Consider the following 23,334-nt stretch of genomic DNA (forward strand, 5'->3'; position numbering starts at 1 on the left):
CTCGACTGCTTCTGCTACTGCTGCACTACCACTCTCAGCCCAGGAGTTCATGCTTGGTGTGGTGGTGTGGTGGTGTGGTGGTGTGGTGGGTGGTGATTCCTCTCAATTTTATTCATGAATAACATTATTCAACCAAGTTGGTTTAATTGAGGATTAGTTTGTTTTGATAGTATAGCACAAGTGGCTAAACAAATATAGAACTACTGTATATAACTACTACTACACAGGGAACAGTAGTATGAATGTATACATTATTGTATACAGTATTGTAATGTATCGATCATGCCATCATAAGCATGTATATTGACTCCCTCACAGGATATAAATATACAGGCAACAGACAAAATAAAGGAAACACTTGAGTAAATGAGGGATACAAAGTATATTGAAAGCAGGTGCTTCCACACAGGTGTGGTTCCTGAGTTAATTAAGCAATTAACATCCCATCATGCTTAGGGTCATGTATAGAAATGCCCAGTTGCCCATTATTTTGGCTACCATGGCTAGAAGAAGAGATCTCAGTGTGTGTGTGTGTGTGTGTGTGTGTGTGTGTGTGTGTGTGTGTGTGTGTGTGTGTGTGTGTGTGTGTGTGTGTGTCTTAGTCACCAGATCTCAAACCAATTGACACTTATGGGAGATTCTGAGACAGCGTTTTCCACCACCGTCAACAAAACACCAAATGATGGAATTTCTTGTGGAAGAATGGTGTCGCATCCCTCCAATTGAGTTCCAGACACTTGGAGAATCTTTGCCAAGGTGCATTGAAGCTGTTCTTGCAGCTCGTGGTGGCCCAACACCCTTTATGTTGGTGTTTCCTTTATTTTGGCAGTTACCTGTATTTACGTGTGTACATGTACCTACAATTACTGAGCCTTAACAAAAAAGATGGGTGAAGTCAATATTTTTACCAGACAAGGTACACATCTAATTAGTTGTCTTAATTTGCTTTCTTTCATCAACATCAGCACTTCTAAACTCCCACTTACTCCTTCCTTCATTTCCTTTAGATTACATTATGACCTTCTTCAATAGAAATGTTGAAGACATCCGCAGCTCCCTGAAACAATCGCCTGTTCATACCTCCAGCTGCGTCCCAAATGGCACCCTATTCTCTACCAGGGCCCATAGGGCTCCGGTCAAACGTAGTACACTATATAGTGAACAGGGTGTAATTTGGGACTCAGTCAGTACTACTAGCCTGCGGCCACCCAAGAGGCCCCTCCCAGTCTGTCTTCATTCTAACCTCTCAGTGAGGCAGACATTTAGCAGGCTGATGCCCCACCGTCAGACCACCTGTCCACCTGAACATATGCCCTCAACCTAACCCTCCTCCTGCCTGTCTGCCTACGTCTCCCATGACGCACCTCAACCTAACACTCCTCCTGCCTGTCTGCTTACGTCTCCCATGATGCACCTCAACCTTACCCTCCACCTGCCTGTCTGCCTACGTCTCCCATGATGCCCCTCAATCTAACCCTCCTCCTGCCTGTCTGCTTACGTCTCCCATGACGCACCTCAACCTAACCCTCCTCCTGCCTGTCTGCCTACGTCTCCCATGATGCCCCTCAATCTAACCCAACTCCTGCCTGTCTGCCTACATCTCCCATGATGCACCTCAACCTTACCCTCCTCCTGCCTGTCTGCCTACGTCTCCCATGATGCCCCTCAATCTAACCCTCCTCCTGCCTGTCTGCCTACGTCTCCCATAATGCACCTCAATCTAACCCTCCTCCTGCCTGTCTGCTTACGTCTCCCATGACGCACCTCAACCTTACCCTCCTCCTGCCTGTCTGCCTACGTCTCCCATGATGCCCCTCAATCTAACCCTCCTCCTGCCTGTCTGCCTACGTCTCCCATGATGCACCTCAACCTTACCCTCCTCCTGCCTGTCTGCCTACGTCTCCCATGATGCCCCTCAACCTAACCCTCCTCCTGCCTGTCTGCCTATGTCTCCCATGACGCACCTTTTCTATAAGCAACAGCCTGACCACTAACTACCTTCCCTTCCAATATCATCATGTATTTTTCAAGGGGTGATGATACTCACCTACTTGCCCGCACCCCACATACACATGCAGGCATGCACACACACACACGTAAACACACACACACACCCATGTGAGGTGAGGATCTGACCATACACCTTTTTCAGATCATCTTCCCTGTGCTACCTCACATATCACCTGTGACAGCTGGAATGAACAGACCCCTGCAGCAGTCTAGTGAAGTAACACAGTCTGCTGTACTGTGGCGACTTGTTATTAAAACCCAAACAAGTATGGACAAAGCTGTGGCAACCTGATTATTACACTGGAATTACAAAACTAAATGTTCTAGGTATTTCAACAACCTATCAGATCATATTTATCATATGGGAATGCAGCATAGCACTAAACATCTCCAAGGCTATAGAATATATTAAACACCAGGTATCACCTTCATGGAGACCTGAACATTGTTATTACATGCAAAGTGATTCTCGCCTTAGGGTGACAGAAATCTTAGTGGAAATGAAATCTCACCGGGCTGCAAGGTAAGTAACCTCATAGCTGTTCAACATGCACAGGCACGGACAGAGATTAGATTTAACACATTGTTAATGTCATTAAGGCATTCAAACTTAACATTGGATAATCGATCTCATCTCTAAATGAACTAATGAGAATTCTGAATATTCAGAACTGAAACATTCTTTCATATAGGATGCCATTGTAAATTGTCACAGAGCAATGTAAATGGTGAAGCCTCAGCTAAACACACCAAGGTTATGGTTAAATATTTCATAATAACTATCTCATGGACTGAATGACTTCAACAGCATCCCAAATGAAAGATAACATTTAATTAACCGGAATAGTTCATTCCTTAGCATCAATCTTCCCGATTGAGGCACATTTTCATCACAATAGACCAGTTGGCTGTGACCCCAAACAGGCCCTGGTTTCCAAACTGAACTAAAACATTTGTTCATACTGAATATAATATTCACATTATATTTGGATTTCAAACCCAGTTCCCAGAACAATATCTCAACCAAAATAATGAGCCATTCATACAGCATGGCCATTAGCAGCTATCAGCATAATGCTAACTGTATGGACACAATAAAGCTGGGAGATCTAGTGGGTTTCAGTGGACGGCACTATATCAAAACCGCTTGCCTTGTAAAACCTACTACTGTATTAATTATCCAGTCCAATATAATTCTCCTCCGCCATAGAAACACCACACAAAGGCCCTAGCTGCTGGGTTTATGCGAGTCACACTGAAGTTCATTTAGAGAAAGATTAATTAATTCAGATGATTGGATGCTCCTACTCTATCTCGCAGTCCCATAATTCTCCCACATAATCAGGGAGGAAGGGGAGAGAAAATTCCCTCCCATACATGAATCCCATTCCATACAAAGGGCAAAAACACTCCATAATGCTTGTAAATGAAAGGAGCCAATGTCACACATGGCCCGTCTCTAATGGGATATTAAAGAAGGTTAAGAGTAACCATGCAAAACACTCCAAAGGTCACCGTCACAATGACTGAAGGAGGGAAACCGGGGGAGAGAGAGAGAGAGAGAGAGAGAGAGAGAGAGAGAGAGAGAGAGAGAGAGAGAGAGAGAGAGAGAGAGAGAGAGAGAGAGAGAGAGAGAGAGAGAGAGAGAGAGAGAGAGAGAGAGAGAGAGAGAGAGAGAGAGAGAGAGAGAGCGACATGGAGATACAGTGAGGGAAAAAAGTATTTGATCCCCTGCTGATTTTGTACATTTGCCCACTGGCAAAGAAATGATCAGTCTATAATTTTAATGGTAGGTTTATTTGAACAGTGAGAGACAGAATAACAACAAAAAAATCCAGAAAAACGCATGTCAAAATTTTTATAAATTGATTTCCATTTTAATGAGGGAAATAAGTATTTGACCCCTCTGCAAAACATGACTTAGTACTTGGTGGCAAAACCCTTGTTGGCAATCACAGAGGTCAGACGTTTCTTGTAGTTGGCCACCAGGTTTGCACACATCTCAGGAGGGATTTTGTCCCACTCCTTTTTGCAGATCTTCTCCAAGTCATTAAGGTTTCGAGGCTGGCGTTTGGCAACTCGAACCTTCAGCTCCCTCCACAGATTTTCTATGGGATTAAGGTCTGGAGACTGGCTAGGCCACTCCAGGACCTTAATGTGCTTCTTCTTGAGCCACTCCTTTGTTGCCTTGGCCGTGTGTTTTGGGTCATTGTCATGCTGGAATACCCATCCATGACCCATTTTCAATGCCCTGGCTGAGGGAAGGAGGTTCTCACCCAAGATTTGACGGTACATGGCCCTGTCCATCGTCCCTTTCATGCAGTGAAGTTGTCCTGTCCCCTTAGCAGAAAAACACCCCCAAAGCATAATCTTTCCACCTCCATTTTTGACGGTGGGGATGGTGTTCATAGGCAGCATTCCTCCTCCTCCAAACACGGCGAGTTGAGTTGATGCCAAAGAGCTCGATTTTGGTCTCATCTGACCATAACACTTTCACCCATCATGTTCATTGGCAAACTTCAGACGGCCCTGTATATGTGCTTTCTTGAGCAGGGGGACCTTGCGGGCGCTGCAGGATTTCAGTCCTTCACGGCGTAGTGTGTTACCAATTGTTTTCTTGGTGACTATGGTCCCAGCTGCCTTGAGATCATTGACAAGATCCTCCCGTGTAGTTCTGGGCTGATTCCTCACCGTTCTCATGATCATTGTAACTCCACGAGGTGAGATCTTGCATGGAGTCCCAGGCCGAGGGAGATTGACAGTTATTTTGTGTTTCTTCCATTTGCGAATAATCGCACCAACTGTTGTCACCTTCTCACCAAGCTGCTTGGCGATGGTCTTGTAGCCCATTCCAGCCTTGTGTAGGTCTACAATCTTGTCCCTGACATCCTTGGAGAGATCTTTGGTCTTGGCCATGGTGGTGAGTTTGGAATCTGATTGATTGATTGCTTCTGTGGACAGGTGTCTTTTATACAGGTAACAAGCTGAGATTAGGAGCACTCCCTTTAAGAGTGTGCTCCTAATCTCAGCTCGTTACCTGTATAAAAGACACCTGGGAGCCAGAAATCTTTCTGATTGAGAGGGGGTCAAATACTTATTTCCCTCATTAAAATGCAAATAAATGTATAACATTTTTGACATGCGTTTTTCTGGATTTTGTTGTTGTTATTCTGTCTCTCACTGTTCAAATAAACCTACCATTAAAATTATAGACTGATCAATTCTTTGTCAGTGGACAAATGTACAAAATCAGCAGGGGATCAAATACTTTTTTCCCTCACTGTAGATCATGTGTATGCACTCAGGGCTAACCTAGATGAATGACAGGTAGCTGCTGGATGGAAGTTGAAACACTAATTAAAGTTAATTCATTTGTCAGAGAGAAAATAAAGTTTCCTTGATGTTCGTATCATTACATCATAATAGAGAAAAATATATGAGGAGATTGTTAAAAATGAGTATAATATGTGCATTTCTGAAGAGGGGATCATATCCAACACCAGCATAGACAAAACAACAAAATGTTAATTTGGTTGGAAAGACCATGTTACAAACCACTTTAGATTTTTCTAAGTCTGCTGTTGTATCTTGAGTCACGCCCACTAAATCTCCTCTCTTCCAAGCATGGGATTTTTCCTCAATATTTATCAGACCCCCTCCTAACAACCCACAGAGTTCAAATTCAAAGAGTGATATCACACCAATTTCTGAGAGAGTGGCTATTTTCTGCCTTTGAAGCGATTTCCAAGTCTCAGAGTATTTGCCTTCCCGTTGCGACAGGCCTAAAATACAGGCTGACATCCTCCACTCAGCACTGGAGCATATGCAGCGCTGCTGGCTTGCAGAGAACCCCCGTGGAGCTGCCGGCGCTCACATCGTTGTGTTAAATGTAGAGCTGGCATGCACACCAGGCGACCGTCACATAACATACTCTCCCTCACTCTCCCCCTCATTGGACCAGCACAAACACGCATTTAGATCTGTGGTTGGTTTTGACTCTCTGTGGTGGTTTCACTGTGCTGCTGCAGGGATGACTGTCAGTGTCACGCCGTTTAAAGGGCTGTAGAGATGATGGTGGGGACGTCTCCTCCCTAACAAAGGTCATTGACTCTATTTTACTCTGTCGCCATCATGGTTATCCCAACAGGACAGGGTCAAACGGACTGTCCACTTGAGCCATGCCGAATGAATAGATAGATGTACTGTCACACCCTGACCTGGAGAGACTGTTATTATTTGGGTAGTTTGGTCAGGGTGTGACAATCTATGTTTTGTAGTTCTATGTTTGGCCGGGTGTGGTTCCCAATCAGAGGCAGCTGTCGCTCGTTGTCTCTGATTGGGGATCATACTTAGGCAGCCAGTTTTCCTGCCTGGGTTGTGGGATCTTGTTTGTGTTCCTGTTAGGCTTGTTTCTTGTATAGCCCATAGGACTTCACGGTTTCGTTGAGTTTGTTATTTTGTCTAGTGTTTATCCAGTTTAATAAACATGTTCGCATACCACGCTGCACCTTGGTCTGACCCGTCTCTCAACGTTCGTGACAGAAGATCCCACCAAAAACGGACCAAGCAGCGTGCCCAGGAGCAGCAGACACCCTGGACACAGGTGGGGAAGTCATTTTGGACTTGGGAGGAGATATTGGCTGGTGGAGGACCCTGGGCGAAGGAGGAAGCCCAGGCAGGAGAGGAGAAACGGCGACCCAAAAGGACTCAGTCACGGAGAAAGCCAGAGAAGCAGCCCCAATAATTTTTTTTGTGGGGGCACACGGGGTGGTTGGCGGAGCCAGAGTTCAGAGCAGAGCCAACTCCCCGTACTCACGCTAGGAAGCGTGTGACCGTGCAGGCTCCGTGTTATGCGGAGCTACACACTGTGTCGCCAGTGCGCCGGCACAGTCCAGTGTCCAGTCCTGTGCTAACGCCACGCACGTGTCGTGCGAAAGTGGGCATCCAGCCAGGACGGGTTGTGCCAGCTGTACACTCCAGACCTCCAGTACACCTCCACGGTCCAGTATATCCTGCTCCGGTTCTACGCACTGTGTCACCAGTGCGCCTCACCAGTCCAGTACGGCCCGTACCTGCTCCCCGCACCAAGCCAGTGGTGCGTGTATCCAGTCCGGCACGACCCGTGCCTGCTCCTCGCACCAAACCAGTGGTGTGTGTTCCCAGTCCGGCCCGGCCCGTTCCTGCTCCTCGCCCGTTCCTGCTCCTCGCACCAGACCTGTGGTGCGTGTATCCAGTCCAGTACGGCCCGTACCTGCTCCCCGCACCAAACCAGTGGTGCATGTCAACAGCCCCGTACGCCCCGTATATGCTCCCCACACCAAACCAGTGGTGCGTGTATCCAGTCCGGCACAGCCCGTGCCTGCTCCTCGCACCAAACCAGTGGTGCCTGTCGCCAGCCCGGTACGCCCCGTACCTGCTCCTCGCACCAAACCAGGGGTGCGCGTATCCAGTCCGATATGGCCCGTGCCAGCTCCTCGCACCAAACCAGTGGTGCCTGTCGCCAGCCCGGTACGCCCCGTACCTGCTCCTCGCACCAAACCAGTGGTGTGTGTTCCCAGTCCGGCCCGGCCCGTTCCTGCTCCTCGCCCGTTCCTGCTCCTCGCACCAGACCTGTGGTGCGTGTATCCAGTCCAGTACGGCCCGTACCTGCTCCCCGCACCAAACCAGTGGTGCGTGTCAACAGCCCGGTACGCCCCGTACATGCTCCCCACACCAAACCAGTGGTGCGTGTATCCAGTCCGGCACAGCCCGTGCCTGCTCCTCGCACCAAACCAGTGGTGCCTGTCGCCAGCCCGGTACGCCCCGTACCTGCTCCTCGCACCAAACCAGTGGTGCGCGTATCCAGTCCGATATGGCCCGTGCCAGCTCCTCGCACCAAACCAGTGGTGCCTGTCGCCAGCCCGGTACGCCCCGTACCTGCTCCTCGCACCAAACCAGTGGTGCGCGTCTCCAGTCCGGCACGACCCGTGCCTGCTCCTCGCACCAGACCAGTGGTGCGTGTTCCCAGTCCAGCTCCGGTCAGTGGTTCCACTCCGGAGCCAGAGCAGTCCGTTCCACCGAGTTCCAGTTCAGCTCCGGTCAGCGGCTCCACTCCAGACCCAGAAGTCAGCCCCTCTCCAGGGTCGGGGCCTCCCACACCAGGGTCCAGACAGGGCTTGGTGCATCGCGGGAGGATTGCCGATCCAGGCCCAGACGTCAGGCCCATTTGGGTAGTTTGGTCAGGGTGTGAAAATCTATGTTTTGTAGTTCTATGTTTGGCCGGGTGTGGTTCCCAATCAGAGGCAGCTGTCGCTCGTTGTCTCTGATTGGGGATCGTACTTAGGCAGCCAGTTTTCCTGCCTGGGTTGTGGGATCTTGTTTGTGTTCCTGTTAGGCTTGTTTCATGTATAGCCCATAGGACTTCACGGTTTCGTTGAGTTTGTTATTTTGTCTAGTGTTTATCCAGTTTAATAAACATGTTTGCATACCACGCTGCACCTTGGTCTGACCCGTCTCTCAACGTTCGTGACAGAAGATTATGAATAATAAAATGGTGTCCTAGAATCACAGTTCTAGAGGTGAATCTGAATGGTTCAGATTGCCTTGGAACAAGGATTTATTTTGTATGCATTGTAGACAATACAATCATTCAACATGTACAATATTGTTAAGTTATTTTAATAAATGGAAAACAAAGCAACAAGTAACTACAGTAACAATTTCCAATGGGTTGCATATTATTGGGTCCAGTAGAGAAATGTCCTTATCAATTTGTGTACTTTCTACCACTAGCTACCACTGCCTTGGAGCATGGCCATTAGCTACCACTGCCTTGGAGCATGGCCATTAGCTACCACTGCCTTGGAGCATGGCCATTAGCTACCACTGCCTTGGAGCATGGCCATTAGCTACCACTGCCTTGGAGCATGGCCATTAGCTACCACTGCCTTGGGGCATGGCCATTAGCTACCACTGCCTTGGAGCATGGCCATTAGCTACCACTGCCTTGGGGCATGGCCACCATTGAGCATGACTGCCTGGATAAAGCTCTATGGCCTAGGGGTTAGGAGGAGTGTTCCCTGTAGACTCATAGCAGCTTCTAGCATTAATGAGAGATGGGGGAAAGAAAAGGAGAGAGAGAGAGCTTTCTGACTGACCTAGTATGCCATTTGAAAGCAGTACCATCCAAGCTACCCTGAAAGCAGTACCATCCAAGCTCCTCTGAAAGCAGTACCATCCAAGCTCCCCTGAAAGCAGTACCATCCAAGCTCCTCTGAAAGCAGTACCATCCAAGCTCCCCTGAAAGCAGTACCATCCAAGCTCCTCTGAAAGCAGTACCATCCAAGCTCCCCTGAAAGCAGTACCATCCAAGCTCCTCTGAAAGCAGTACCATCCAAGCTCCCCTGAAAGCAGTACCATCCAAGCTCCCCTTAAAGCAGTACCATCCAAGCTCCCCTGAAAGCAGTACGATCCAAGCTCCCCTGAAAGCAGTACCATCCAAGCTCCTCTGAAAGCAGTACCATCCAAGCTCCCCTGAAAGCAGTACCATCCAAGCTCCTCTGAAAGCAGTACCATCCAAGCTCCCCTGAAAGCAGTACCATCCAAGCTCCTCTGAAAGCAGTACCAGCCAAGCTCCCCTGAAAGCAGTACCACCCAAGCTCCCCTGAAAGCAGTACCATCCAAGCTCCCCTGAAAGCAGTACCATCCAAGCTCCCCTGAAAGCAGTACCATCCAAGCTCCTCTGAAAGCAGTACCATCCAAGCTCCCCTGAAAGCAGTACCATCCAAGCTCCCCTGAAAGCAGTACCATCCAAGCTCCCCTGAAAGCAGTACCATCCAAGCTCCCCTGAAAGCAGTACCATCCAAGTTCCCCTGAAAGCAGTACCATCCAAGTTCTCCTGAAAGCAGTACCATCCAAGTTCCCCTGAAAGCAGTACCATCCAAGCTCCCCTGAAAGCAGTACCATCCAAGCTCCCTTGAAAGCAGTACCATCCAAGCTCCCCTGAAAGCAGTACCATCCAAGCTCCTCTGAAAGCAGTACCATCCAAGCTCCTCTGAAAGTAGTACCATCCAAGCTCCTCTGAAAGTAGTACCATCCAAGCTCCTCTGAAAGTAGTACCATCCAAGCTCCTCTGAAAGCAGTACCATCCAAGCTCCTCTGATGCCAAGCTAAGTCAACCACTGTTTCATTCTCCCTCCACATTTCACCATGAGCCCTGGACAATAAGCACTAAAATGTATGATGTTGTTGTCTGTTATGACTATACTAGATCTACAATACTGTGAGTAATAAGGCATTATCTTGCCACCAAACAGAACAACCAGGGAAAATGCTGTGATAAGACTCCAATGCCATACTGACTCCAATGCCATATTAACAGTTCACCACAACCATGGAGAGTACAGGGACAGTGATCTACTGTTACACTGGAAACATGTGATTGACTCTTCAGTCTTAAAATAACTGAATTATGATGGTCTAATTTCTCCAGTCCTCTGCGAGGGACGGGGAGCCCATATGACTCCTGAGGAAAGGAGGGAGGCTGAGTGTTGAGGTGTTCTGTGTTCCTTCGTTGCCTGGGAGATGGACGAGTGGAAGCTGAGAGAGAGAAGATCAAAGCAGCTGTCTGATGAAGCAGATAATAAGCATGTTGCTTTGTGTGGGAAGACATCTGTAGTGTAGCTGCAACTTTCTATTGTCTAGACTGCATGGGAAACGGTTACCGTCCGCAGCCAAAAAATGCAATACAATGCCACCAAGGCACTGACAACAAAATCTATTCTGGTTGATCTGCTCAATGCACAGAACAGATAGATACTCATGATTTGCAGGTAATTGGCACCTTAATTGAACTGCCTACTCTGTTTCTGCCAAGTCAAGCATTTACTATTGCTACTTAATGACAATTGATCAAAACCAAGTTGATGTACATTATACACCACTTCAACACAGTATTACCAGCTGAATAAGAGAAGCAGACAAGTGGAGGTCAGCGTAAATGTATACATTGTGATTTTACCCTTCAAAGAAATAAACTGCATTATCTTGACAAGGCAGTCAAAATGGATATCACTCTGACAGGCAGGAGAGCTACGCTATAGACTACATTATTATATTTTGTGGATATCACTACGACAGGCAGGAGAGCTACGCTATAGACAACATTATCATATTTCGTGAATATCACTATGGCACACTATAGACAACATTATAATATTTTGTGGATAGCACTATGACAGGCAGGAGCTCTACGCTATAGACAACATTATCATTTTTCGTGGATATCACTCTGACAGGCAGGAGAGCTACGCTATAGACAACATGATCATATTTAGTATGTACAGTATGTCTGTCTCAATCTGGAGCAGGTGGTATATAGACCCATGGGAGTATCCGTTAGGCCTAATTTATCAAACGTATTGTACACAATGTAAACGTGGAGAGTTGTTGTCCTTATGCATTTAGCAAGAGGTAAATCAAGTACTCATAGCTATATCCCCACACAAGCATATAGGGCCTCAGAGGCTACATGTATGGTAACCATAGTGATTACACTTTACTGTACTGTACTTTAGAGGCCTACCGTGCTACTTCTTGTAAGGCTTACTTTCTAGTGTTATTTCTATTTTCAGTGTGAGCTAATGCATAGGCATTTCAATTTAATCAAAGCTGGAATTATAAAAAAATAAAAGTTAGGCCTCCCGAGTGGCGCAGCGGTCTAAGGCACTGCATCGCAGTGTTGCGGCGTCACTACAGCTGTGTCACAACTGGCTGTGACCGGGAGTCCAATAGGGCGGCGCACAATTGGACCAGCGTAGTCCAGGTTAGGGGAGGGTTTGGCCGGGGGTGGCTTTACTTGGCTCATCGTGCTCTAGCGACTCCTGTGGCAGGCCGGGCGCCTGCAGGCTGACTTCGGTCGTCAGTTGAACAGTGTTTCCTTCGACACATTGGTGCAGCTGGCTTCTGGGTTAAGCGAGCAGGTGTTAAGAAGCGCGGCTTGGCGGGTCATGTTTCGGAGGACGCATGACTCGACCTTCGCCTCTCCCGAGCCCGTTGGGGAGTTGCAGTGATGAGACAAGATCATAATCACGAAATTGGAGAGAAAAAGGGGGTAAAAATTAGAACAACATTACAAATAAATGTGTAGTTTTTCTGCCAGTCCATTCTTTGTCTTCTCTTATCGTTTGAGACATTACCGTCAAGCGATAATGCCTGCGTCTCAAATGGCACCGTATTCCATACCTAGTGCCCTACTTTTGATCAAACCCTATGGGCCCTGGTCAAAAGTAGTGCACACAGTGCCTTCAGAAAGTATTCACACCACCTTTACTTTTTCCACATTTTGTTGTGTTACAGCCTGAATTTAAAATGGATTACATTGAGATGTTTTGTCTCACTGGCCTGCACACATTAATAGTGTTTAATATGGTCTCTGAATGACTACCTCATCTCTGTACCCCACACATGCAACTATCTGTAAGGTCCCTTAGTCGACCAGTGAATTTCAAACACAGATTCAATCACAAAGACCAGGTGTTCCAATGCCTCGAAAAGAAGCAGACATTGACTATACCCTTGAGTATGGTGAAGTTATTAATTACACTTTGGATGGTGCATCAATACACCCAGTCACTACAAAGATACAGGCATCCTTCCTAACTCAGTTTCTAGAGAGGAAGGAACCGCTCAGAGATTTCACAATGAGCCCAATGGTGACTTTAAAACAGTTAGAGAGTTTAATGGCTGTGAAACGAGAAAACTAAAAATGGATCAACAACATTGTAGTTACTCCACAATACTAACCTATATGACAGAGTGAAAAGAAGGAAGCCCGTACAAAATATTCCAAAACATGCATCCTGTTTGCAACAAGGTGTCATGCCCTGGCCTTGAGAGGCCGGTTGTCTTTAGTTGGTTTGGTCAGGGCATGAGGATCTATGTTAGAATTTCTATGTTTAGGATCTAGATGTGGTGTTTCTATGTTTGGCCGGGTGTGATTCCCAATCAGAGACAGCTGTCGCTCGTTATCTCTGATTGGGGATCATACTTAAGAAGCCTGTTTGCCTACCTTAGTTGTGGGATCTTGTTCCGTGTTAGGCTTGTATGTGTATAGCCTGAGGACTTCACGTTACGTTGTTTCTTGTTTTGTTTATGTTTATTGAGTTAAGTAAACATGTACGCTTTTCACGCTGCACCTTGGTCTGACCCATCTCTCAACGATCGTGACAGAAGATCCCACCACAAAAGGACCAAGCAGCGTGCCCAGAAGGAGCAAACGCCCGGTACTCAACAGGAGGCCGTCCGTTACGGTAAGGCAATGAAGGAGGAAGCCCGGGTAGGAGAGGATCAACGGCGACATCAACGAAGCCGCCCGAAGAGGAAGCCCAAGAAGCAGCCCCAAGAAAATGTTGAGGGGGGGCTCACGGGATGGACGACGAGGCAGCAGGAGGCCGGGAAAGGGCTGACTAGTGAGGAGGAGGCCGCTATTTTAGAGGTCCTCCAAGACCTGCCGATCGAGAGAGAAGAGCCCCGACCACTGCACCCGGTGGGGTTCCAGTTGGAGTCCCTACGACCATGGGAACAGGAATGGGAACAGTTTTACACTGAGGAGTCGGAGGATGACGACGACGATGAGTTTCTGTTCCCTAACTCGTGGGGGCTCCCGGAGGAGTCCTCACTCGAGGAGGATTGGGCGCGGAGAGAGAAGGACTGGAACCGTCGTACATCTCCAACGCCAATTCCCAGCCCGGTACGCCCCGTGCCTGCTCCTAGCACCAAGCCAGTGGTGCGTGTTCCCAGTCCGGCACGGTCCGTTCCAGGACAGAAACACGCACCTAAAATGGAGTCGGCAGGTACAGTCAGTCCGTCCGGATCATGGGAGGAACGTATCCAACGGCAGGCGAGCAGGATCCAGGCGCTCGGCAGCGCAATGGTGCGCGTGGTGAGTACATTGGAGCGATGGGAGAGAGGTGGCGTTTCTACACGTCCTCCAACCACACAACTCACTCGACCTCCAGCGACGGTCCCCTGCAGGGAGCACTTTAGCGTGTCGATGCCCAGTCTGGGGCCGGCAACCAGCCCAACTACAGGGTTGGAAACCACCTCTGCGTCGGTGCCCAGGGTGGGCACGACGTACAGCCCTGTTTTGGAGCAGGAGCTCCTAAACGTGTCGATGCCCAGTCTGGGGCCGGCAACCAGTCCAATTACAGGGCTGGAATTTTCCTCTGCATCGGTGCCCAGGCTGGGCACGGCGTTTAGTCCTGCTCCAGAGATGGGGATGGATAAGGGTCCGGAAGTTTGCTCCACTCCAGAGCCAGAGCAATCCGCTCCACCGGTACCTGATCCAGCTCCGGTCGGTTGCTCCACTCCGGAGCCAGAGCAGTCCGCTCCACCGGGGTCCAGTCCTGCTCTGGTCAGTATCTACACTCCGGAGCCAGAGCAATCCGCTCCACCGGTGCCCAGTCCAGCTCCAGTCAGCGGATCCACTCCGGAGCCAGCGCAATCCGCTCCACCGGTGCCTGATCCAGCTCCGGTCAGCGGCTCCATTCCGGAGTCAGAGCATTCTGCTCCACTGGGGTCCAGTCCTGCTCCGGTCAGCGTCTCCACTCCGGAGCCAGAGCAATCCGCTCCAACGGTGCCTGATCCAGCTCCGGTTGGTTGCTCCACTCCGGAGCCAGAGCAGTCCGCTCCACCGGTACCAAGTCCATTTCCGGTCAGCGGATCAACTCCGGAGCCAGAGCAGTCCTCTCCACCGGTGATTAGTCCAGCTCCGGTCAGCTGCTCCATTCCGGAGTCAGAGCATTCCGCTCCACCGGGGTCCAGTCCAGCTCCAGTCAGCGGATCCACTCCGGAGCCAGAGTAGTCCAGTTCGGTACGGCCTGTGCCAGCGCCTGGCACCAAACCAGTGGTGCCTGTTGCCAGCCGGGTCCGCCCCGTACCTGCTCCCCGCACCAAACCAATGGTGCGCGTATCCAGTCCGGTACGTCCCGTGCCAGCTCCTCGCACCAATCCAGTGGTGCGCGTATCCAGTCCGGTACGGCCCGTGCCAGCTCCTCGCACCAAATCAGTGGTGCGCGTCTCCAGTCCGGAAAGACCCATTCCTGCTCCTCGCACCAGAACTGTGGTGCGTGTCCCCAGTCCGGCCTGGCCCGTTCCTGCTCCTCGCACCAGACCTGTGGTGCGTGTTCCCAGTCCGGCCCGGCCCGTTCCTGCTCCTCGCACCAGACCTGTGGTGCGGGTTTCCAGTCTGGCCCGGCCCGTGCCTGCTCCTCGCACCAGACCTGTGGTGCGTGTCCCCAGTCCAGTCCGGCCCAGCCCGTTCCTGCTCCTCACACCAGACCTGTGGTGCGTGTCCCCAATCCGGCCCAGCCCGTTCCTGCTCCTCGCACCAGACCTGTGGTGCGTGTCCCCAGTCCGGCCCGGCCCGTTCCTGCTCCTCGCACCAGACCTGTGGTGCGTGTCTCCAGTCCGGCCCGGCCCGTTCCTGCTCCTCGCACCAGACCAGTGGTGCGTGTCCCCAGTCCGGCCCGGCCTGTTCCACCGGTGCCTGGTCCAGCTACGGTCAGCGGCTCCACTCCGGAGTCAGAGCAGTCCGCTGCACCGGGGTCCAGTTCAGCTCCGGTCAGCGGCTCCACTCCGGAGCCAGAACAGTCCGCTCCACCGAGGTCCAGTTCAGCTCCGGTCTGCGGCTCCACTCCAGACCCAGAAGTCAGCCCCTCTCCAAGGTCGGGGCCTCCCACACCAGGGTCCAGACAGGGCTTGGTGTATCGTGGGGGGATTGCCGATCCAGGCCCAGATGTCAGCCCCTCTCCAGGTTCGGGGTCTCCCACACCAGGGTCCAGACAGGGCTTGGTGCATCGTGGGAGGAAGGAGAGGGGAAGCATCGCGCCGAGGTCCAGACCAGACCAGGGGCGCAACGGGGAGGCAGAGAGGAAGAGGTCGTCACGCCCGGAGCCGGATCCGCCTCCGAGGCTAAATGCCCACCCGGACACTCCCCTAATGAGTCAGGTTGGTGCGGCCGGAGTACGCACCTTTGTGGGGGGGGGGGGTACTGTCACGCCCTGGCCTTGAGAGGCCGGTTGTCTTTAGTTGGTTTGGTCAGGGCGTGAGGATCTATGTTAGAATTTCTATGTTTAGGATCTAGATGTGGTGTTTCTATGTTTGGCCGGGTGTGATTCCCAATCAGAGACAGCTGTCACTCGTTGTCTCTGATTGGGGATCATACTTAAGTAGCCTGTTTGCCTACCTTAGTTGTGGGATCTTGTTCCATGTTAGGCTTGTATGTGTATAGCCTGAGGACTTCACGTTACGTTGTTTCTTGTTTTGTTTATGTTTATTGAGTTAAATAAACATGTATGCTTTTCACGCTGCACCTTGGTCTGACCCGTCTCTCAACGATCGTGACACAAGGCACTGTAATACTGCAAAACATGTGACAATGCAATTAACTTTTTGTCCTAAATACAACGTTTTATGTTTGGGGCAAATCCAATAAAACACATTACTGAGTACCACCCTTCATATTTTCAAGCATGGTGGTGGCTGCATCATGTTATGGTATGCTTGTAATCGTTAAAGGACTGGGGAGGTTTTCAGGATAAAAAATAAACGGAATGGAGCTAAACACAGGCTAAATCCTAGAGGAAAACCTGGTTCAGTCTGCTTTCTACCAGACACTGGGAGATGAATTCACCTTTCAGCAGTACAATAACCTAAAACACAAGGCCAGATTTACACTGGAGTTGCTTACCAAGAACACAGTGAGTACTCCTGAGTGGCTTAGTTCCACTTTCCACTTAAATCGTCTTGAAAATCTATGGCGAGACTTGAAAATGGCTGTCTAGCAATGATCAACAACCAAATTGACAGAGCTTGAAGAATTTGTTTAAGAATGTGCAAATATTGTACAATCCAAGTGTGCAAAGCTCTTAGAGACTTACCCAGAAAGACTCACAGCTGTAATCGCTGCCAAAGGTGATTCTAACATGTATTGACTCAGGGGTGTGAATACTTATGTAAATTAGATATTTCTGTATCATTTTCAATACATTTGCAAAAATGTTTGAAAACTTGTTTTCACTTTGTCATTATGGGGTATTGTGTGTAAATGGGTGAGAAAAAAATATATTTAAACAATTTTGAATTCAGGCTGTAACACTAGAAAATGTGGAACAAGTCAACGGGTATGAATACTTTCTGAAGGCAAATAGGGTACCATTTGGGCCGCATAAATGAGTAGAGATTCATATGTTGGATGATTGATGGGGTTACTGGAGGCCCTCTGGACAGAGGCTGCAGGGTGGGGCTCCTCTGTGAGACACTGCTGTTCCCCCTGGTCTATGATAGGGGGTTACAAGCATTTAGGAACAATCTCCAAACAAGCCATTTTGTTACTGTAATTCATATTATTGATTCTCTCTTGGGCGTTTGCAAATATTTCTCCAATATTTGCTGACTAAGGTGTATACATACCAAACCAAAATAACAATTTAGCCAATGAGATAAAGGAATTGCCTTTGTGAAATATCAGAATTAGCCGATCACTCTGAGAATTGCCATGTACACTTAATAAAGTCTTGACAAGTGACATCCATCAATTTTACATCAGTGCCACTTCAACAGAAAACTAGCAATTACTGTACGGACCTGGACCAGAGCAACTAAATAATATGGATGTCTCAAATGGTACCCTATTCCCTTCATAGTACACTACTTTTGACCAGGACCTATAAGGCTCAGGTCAAAAGCAGTGCATTATAGTGAATAGGATGCCATTTGGGACACATCCAATATGAAAACATGACATCACTTTGGCTTATTCTCTTCTTCCTGCTAAACCATGATTGAGTCCCAAATTGCACCCTATTCCCTACATAGTGCACTACTTTTGACCAGAGCCATATGGGCCCTGGTCAAAAGTAGTGCACTACATAGAGAATAAGGTGCCATTTGGAGAATAACCCCCGTCTGAAATCAGGAAGTTGAGATTCACAGCTCATATTTCATTGGCATCATAAATCTCACTTTACAAACACAATGAAATAAATTGCGTCATGCCCATAGAGGGCACAGGGGCACGTGCCCCCTTAGATCTGCCCTGTTTAAATATATATCAATATGAGTTATGCTTAGATGTGCAGAATGTCACGATCGTCAAAAGGAGTAGACCAAGGCGCAGCGTGGAATGCGTACATCTTTCATTAGAGTACTTACACAACTAACAAAACAACAAAACGAAACGTGAAGTCCTCGGTTAACAAACAAACCAACACGGAACAAGATCCCACAAAACACAACTGCCCAAACGGCTGCCTAAGTATGGTTCCCAATCAGAGACAACAAGCAACAGCTGATTCACGTTGCCTCTGATTGAGAACCACCCCGGCCAACATAGAAACACATGAACTAGACACTGAAACATAGAACACAAAACAATGACTCTACACACCCTGGCTCAACATATGAGAGTCCCCAGAGCCAGTGCGTGACAGTACCCCCCCCCAAAGGCGCGGACTGTGACCGCGCCAACATAAACCCAACAGGGGAGGGGCCGGGTGGGCATTCCTCCTCGGAGGCGGATCCGGCTCCGGGCGTGACCACCACCCTCTAACAACCCCCCCGTAGCGCCCCTGGTCTGGTCCCGCTGGCTGGAGCTGGACTGGACATCGGTGGAGCGGATTGCTTAGGCTCCAGTGTGGAGCAGCTGACCGGTACCTGACCAGGCACCGGTGAAACGGGCACGGGCTGTGCCGGACTGACGACGCGCACCACAGGCTTGGTGCGGGGAGCAGGGACGGGCCAGACCGGGCTGACGACGCGCACCATTGGCTTGGTGCGGGGAGCAGGAACGGGCCGGACCGGGCTGACGAAGCGCACCACTGGCTTGGTGCGGGGAGCAGGAACGGGCCGGACCGGGCTGACGACGCGCACCATTTGCTTGGTGCGGGGAGCAGGAACGGGCCGGACCGGGCTGACGAAGCGCACCACTGGCTTGGTGCGGGGAGCAGGAACAGGCCGGGCCGGGCTGGTGACGCGCCCCATAGGCTTGGTGCGGGGAGCAGGAACAGGCCGGGCCGGGCTGGCGACGCGCACCATAGGCTTGGTGCGGGGAGCAGGAACAGGCCGGGCCGGGCTGGCGACGCGCACCATAGGCTTGGTGCGGGGAGCAGGAACAGGCCGGGCCGGGCTGGCGACGCGCACCATTGGCTGGGTGCGAGGGGCAGGAACAGGCCGGGCCGGGCTGGCGACGCGCACCACAGGCTTGGTGCGAGGGGCAGGAACAGGCCGGACCGGGCTGGCGACGCGCACCATAGGCTTGGTGCGGGGAGCAGGAACAGGCCGGGCCGGGCTGGCGACGCGCACCATTGGCTGGCTGCGAGAGGCAGGAACAGGCCGGGCCGGGCTGGCGACGCGCACCATTGGCTTGGTGCGAGGGGCAGGAACAGGCCGGGCCGGCAACGCGCACCATTGGCTTGGTGCGAGGGGCAGGAACAGGCCGGGCCGGGCTGGCGACGCGCACCATTGGCTTGGTGCGAGGGGCAGGAACAGGCCGGGCCGGGCTGGCGACGCGCACCATTGGCTTGGTGCGAGGGGCAGGAACAGGCCGGGCCGGCAACGCGCACCATTGGCTTGGTGCGAGGGGCAGGAACAGGCCGGGCCGGGCTGGCGACGCGCACCATTGGCTTGGTGCGAGGGGCAGGAACAGGCCGGGCCGGGCTGGCGACGCGCACCATTGGCTTGGTGCGAGGGGCAGGAACAGGCCGGGCCGGGCTGGCGACGTGCATCACAGGCTTGGTGCGAGGGACAGGAACAGGCCGGACCACACTGGTAACACACACCACTGGCCTTATACGGGGATCAGGAACGGGCCGGACCGGACTGGTAACACACTTCAGTACCTCTCGCCGTGCCTCTACACTTTCCTTCCCTCTAATGACCAATGGCCCTCGTAATCTGGTGGCCTTCTCTCCATGTTCACAAACTCGCCCTTTATCTGCCTCCAGCAGCCCCGTCGTCCATGCCATGTGCCCCCCCCCCAAAAATGTCTTGGGGGTGCCTCTCGCCTGTCCGACGACGACCCGGTTGGCGCCGCTTCTCCTCTCCTGCCTGGGTCTCCCCTTTCATCGCCCTCCGGTAACGGACGGCCTCCTCCTCCGTAATCTGCCCCCAACCGAGGAGGACATCCACTAACGTTACCTCCTGCGTGTGCTCCTGGACACGCTGCTTGGTCCAGTATTGGTGGGATCTTCTGTCACGATCGTCAAAAGGAGTAGACCAAGGCGCAGCGTGGAATGCGTACATCTTTTATTAGAGTACTTACACAACTAACAAAACAACAAAACGAAACGTGAAGTCCTCAGTTAACAAACAAACCAACACGGAACAAGATCCCACAAAACACAACTGCCCAAACGGCTGCCTAAGTATGGTACCCAATCAGAGACAACAAGCAACAGCTGATTCACGTTGCCTCTGATTGAGAACCACCCCGGCCAACATAGAAACACATGAACTAGACACTGAAACATAGAACACAAAACAATGACTCTACACACCCTGGCTCAACATATGAGAGTCCCCAGAGCCAGGGCGAGACACAGAAAAACAAACATATTCTTTACATATAATTAAGCATAATGATTATGGCTGCAGGAAAAAGCTATTTCAAAATTCTAATTCTCTAAATTATGGACGGGGGCCTAGCCCCCACCTGGAATTCCCCCCAGCTATCCTCAATTACTATGTGTCCCTTCAGATTTTTGGGCTGCATGACGCCCCAGTCACAGATGCTCCACTGTCACTAAAGGGTTAGTTAGGGCATATGTGATTTATTTCATTGGAAAGTTACCTTCTTGTGCATTAATCAGTTGTGTATGTATGTATAGAATCAGGAGAGTGACATCTGTCCTGGGTGTAGTTTCCTCTGTGCTAATGAGACCTACTCACACAGACTGGAAGTGTTGAGTGTATCTGGGACGACTGAAACAAAGACTGTCCATGTTTCACACTGGGCTGCATGGTGTATGAACACATGGCCCTCACCACGGGGCGTTGCCCTTTCACCTTTGTGTTACTGTTATAATAACATACATGGGGCCGCATGCAGTGAGTGGAAGCATCATGTCTGTCACTCACAATTATATAAAACGTCTGGAGTAATTTAACTTAATTGCCATCTTAAATCAGGGTCAGTGTTCACAGAAGCTTCACAGAGTATGAGTGCTGATCTACGGTAGCTGAGACTGATGCATCTAAATGTGTTTTATACACACACTCATTTAGCCAATTCAATTGTGTTTCTTTCCCACACACTCTCTGCCTCCGTCTGTAAAATCTCCGACTAGTCTTATTCGTACGGCACTAGTCAAAGAGGATGTCTTCATCCCAAATGGCACCCTATTCCCTATATAGTGCACTGCTTTTGAATAGAACCCTATGGGCCCTGGTCAAAAGTAGTGCTCTATATAGGGGATATGGTGCCATTTGGGACGCAGCTCTCGAGGAGAACAGCCAGTCAGCTGTTGAAGAGCTGCTGTGAGCCCACACACATCATGTCTGACTAGTACTTTAGGGAATACTGAGGAGATACTGATAAGATACTGAGGAGATACCGAGGAGATACTGAGGAGATACCGAGAAGATACTGAGGAGATACTGAAGAAGATATACCTGGAAATAAACATCGGAGCGCATGTACATGTATTATGTAGGTAGGATATTGCGCACACACACACAAACACAGTCATTGAGTTCTCTGACGTCATGCAATGAACAGCGAGCGTCATAATATGTTAGGACCATTTAGTTGTTGGTGCTGTAGCTTTGTTTAAATGTTTGGTTTGGTCACTGACTGTATTTTTGGCTGGACATGAAGGACGTGAAAACTGTAAAAGCCATCCATGTCCTCTTGTTGGTCATATAAGGGACATTAGATACGGGCTAATGTACATGGTTGAATGCAATGGGTTTAGTGAATTACTTTGAATGATTAATGAACTTCATTAAATATAATCCCTTCTTCTCAGACAGACTCTACAGCCCAGAAACATGGGTGGCGTCCCAAATGGCACCCTATTCCCTTTATAGTGCACTACTTTGGACCGGGGCTAGATAGGGAATAGGGTGCCATTTGGAATAGGGTGCCATTTGGGATGTACACACAGATGCATATAATCACAGCTGGAGTGGAACAGTTCTTAATTTTTTCACTAAGTATGATTGAATTCTTTCAACCATTCCCACCAATTTTTGTTATCCTCATAGATCTGTGTCCATCATGTCTTATTGTCCATACAAGAACGTCTAATACGGTTGTACTGCCACACACGGTATTACTCCTGATATACAGTCATATTCCGTCAGAATTGGAGATTGTTTGAGAATCCTAGAAATCATTCTTGCCCACGCCAACCCAATTTGAACGTCTGGGTTTTAGTCTGCTCACCACGACACTCAGAATGAATCCACAAAACATCAAACGGGGTGTTTAGAATTTCTCTCGATAGCTCTCAGGAAAGAAAGTGTCCAAATGCTATAATTCTCAATTGGTAGTTACAGTTGCCATGGAAGTGGTGAAATACAGGTAGCTGTTTTGCAGCCTTGTCTCTCTCTGATGTTTCACATTGTTTCAGGTCTAGTGTTTGTTTGTGTTGTTTTCCTCAGTCACAGTATTTAGACATCCCCTGCTGTTCCCTGTCTGAGTCTCCCTGTATAATTAGCATTAAGCATATTTCCATATAGTTAAATCCTTCAGGAGCCTTTCAGATTAAAGAGCCATCCTCCTCTGGTCTATTCGTCAGAGGATTCTCTTCCAGGCAAACATGGTCTAAAATGGCACCCTACCCCCTATATTGAGCACTACTTTTGACCGGAGGCTTACGGTCCCTGGTCAAAAGTAGTGCACCAAAGAGGGAATAGGGTGCTATACGGGATACAGATCAGGTCATTTCATACCTCCCTTTAGAGTCAACCTAAAAACTCACCACAAATCCCAAACTAAACACTATTGATAGAAAAACACAGCGCTTCATGGAGGTGTTATTCTATTCACTGTATATGGTAGAAGTTGTTGTTTTCCCCACAAACACCACCAATGGGGTAAAGTGCCTTATACAATGCATAACATGAATATAATTCAACAGTGCCCCCCATTGAATGCTGACATGTGTCCAGTGTACAGAGAGAGGGGGAGGCTGAGCTGAAGATGTGTTGAGAAAGAGGGAGAGAGGGAGAGAGTGAGAGAGGGAGAGAGGGAGAGAGGGAGAGAGGGAGAGAGGGAGAGGGAGAGGGAGAGGGAGAGGGAGAGAGAGGGAGAGGGAGAGAGGGTGAGAGGGAGTTTGAGACAGG

This window comes from Coregonus lavaretus, assembly GCF_964263955.1.
Source record: "Coregonus lavaretus genome assembly, chromosome: 3".
NCBI classification, from domain to species: domain Eukaryota; kingdom Metazoa; phylum Chordata; class Actinopteri; order Salmoniformes; family Salmonidae; genus Coregonus; species Coregonus lavaretus.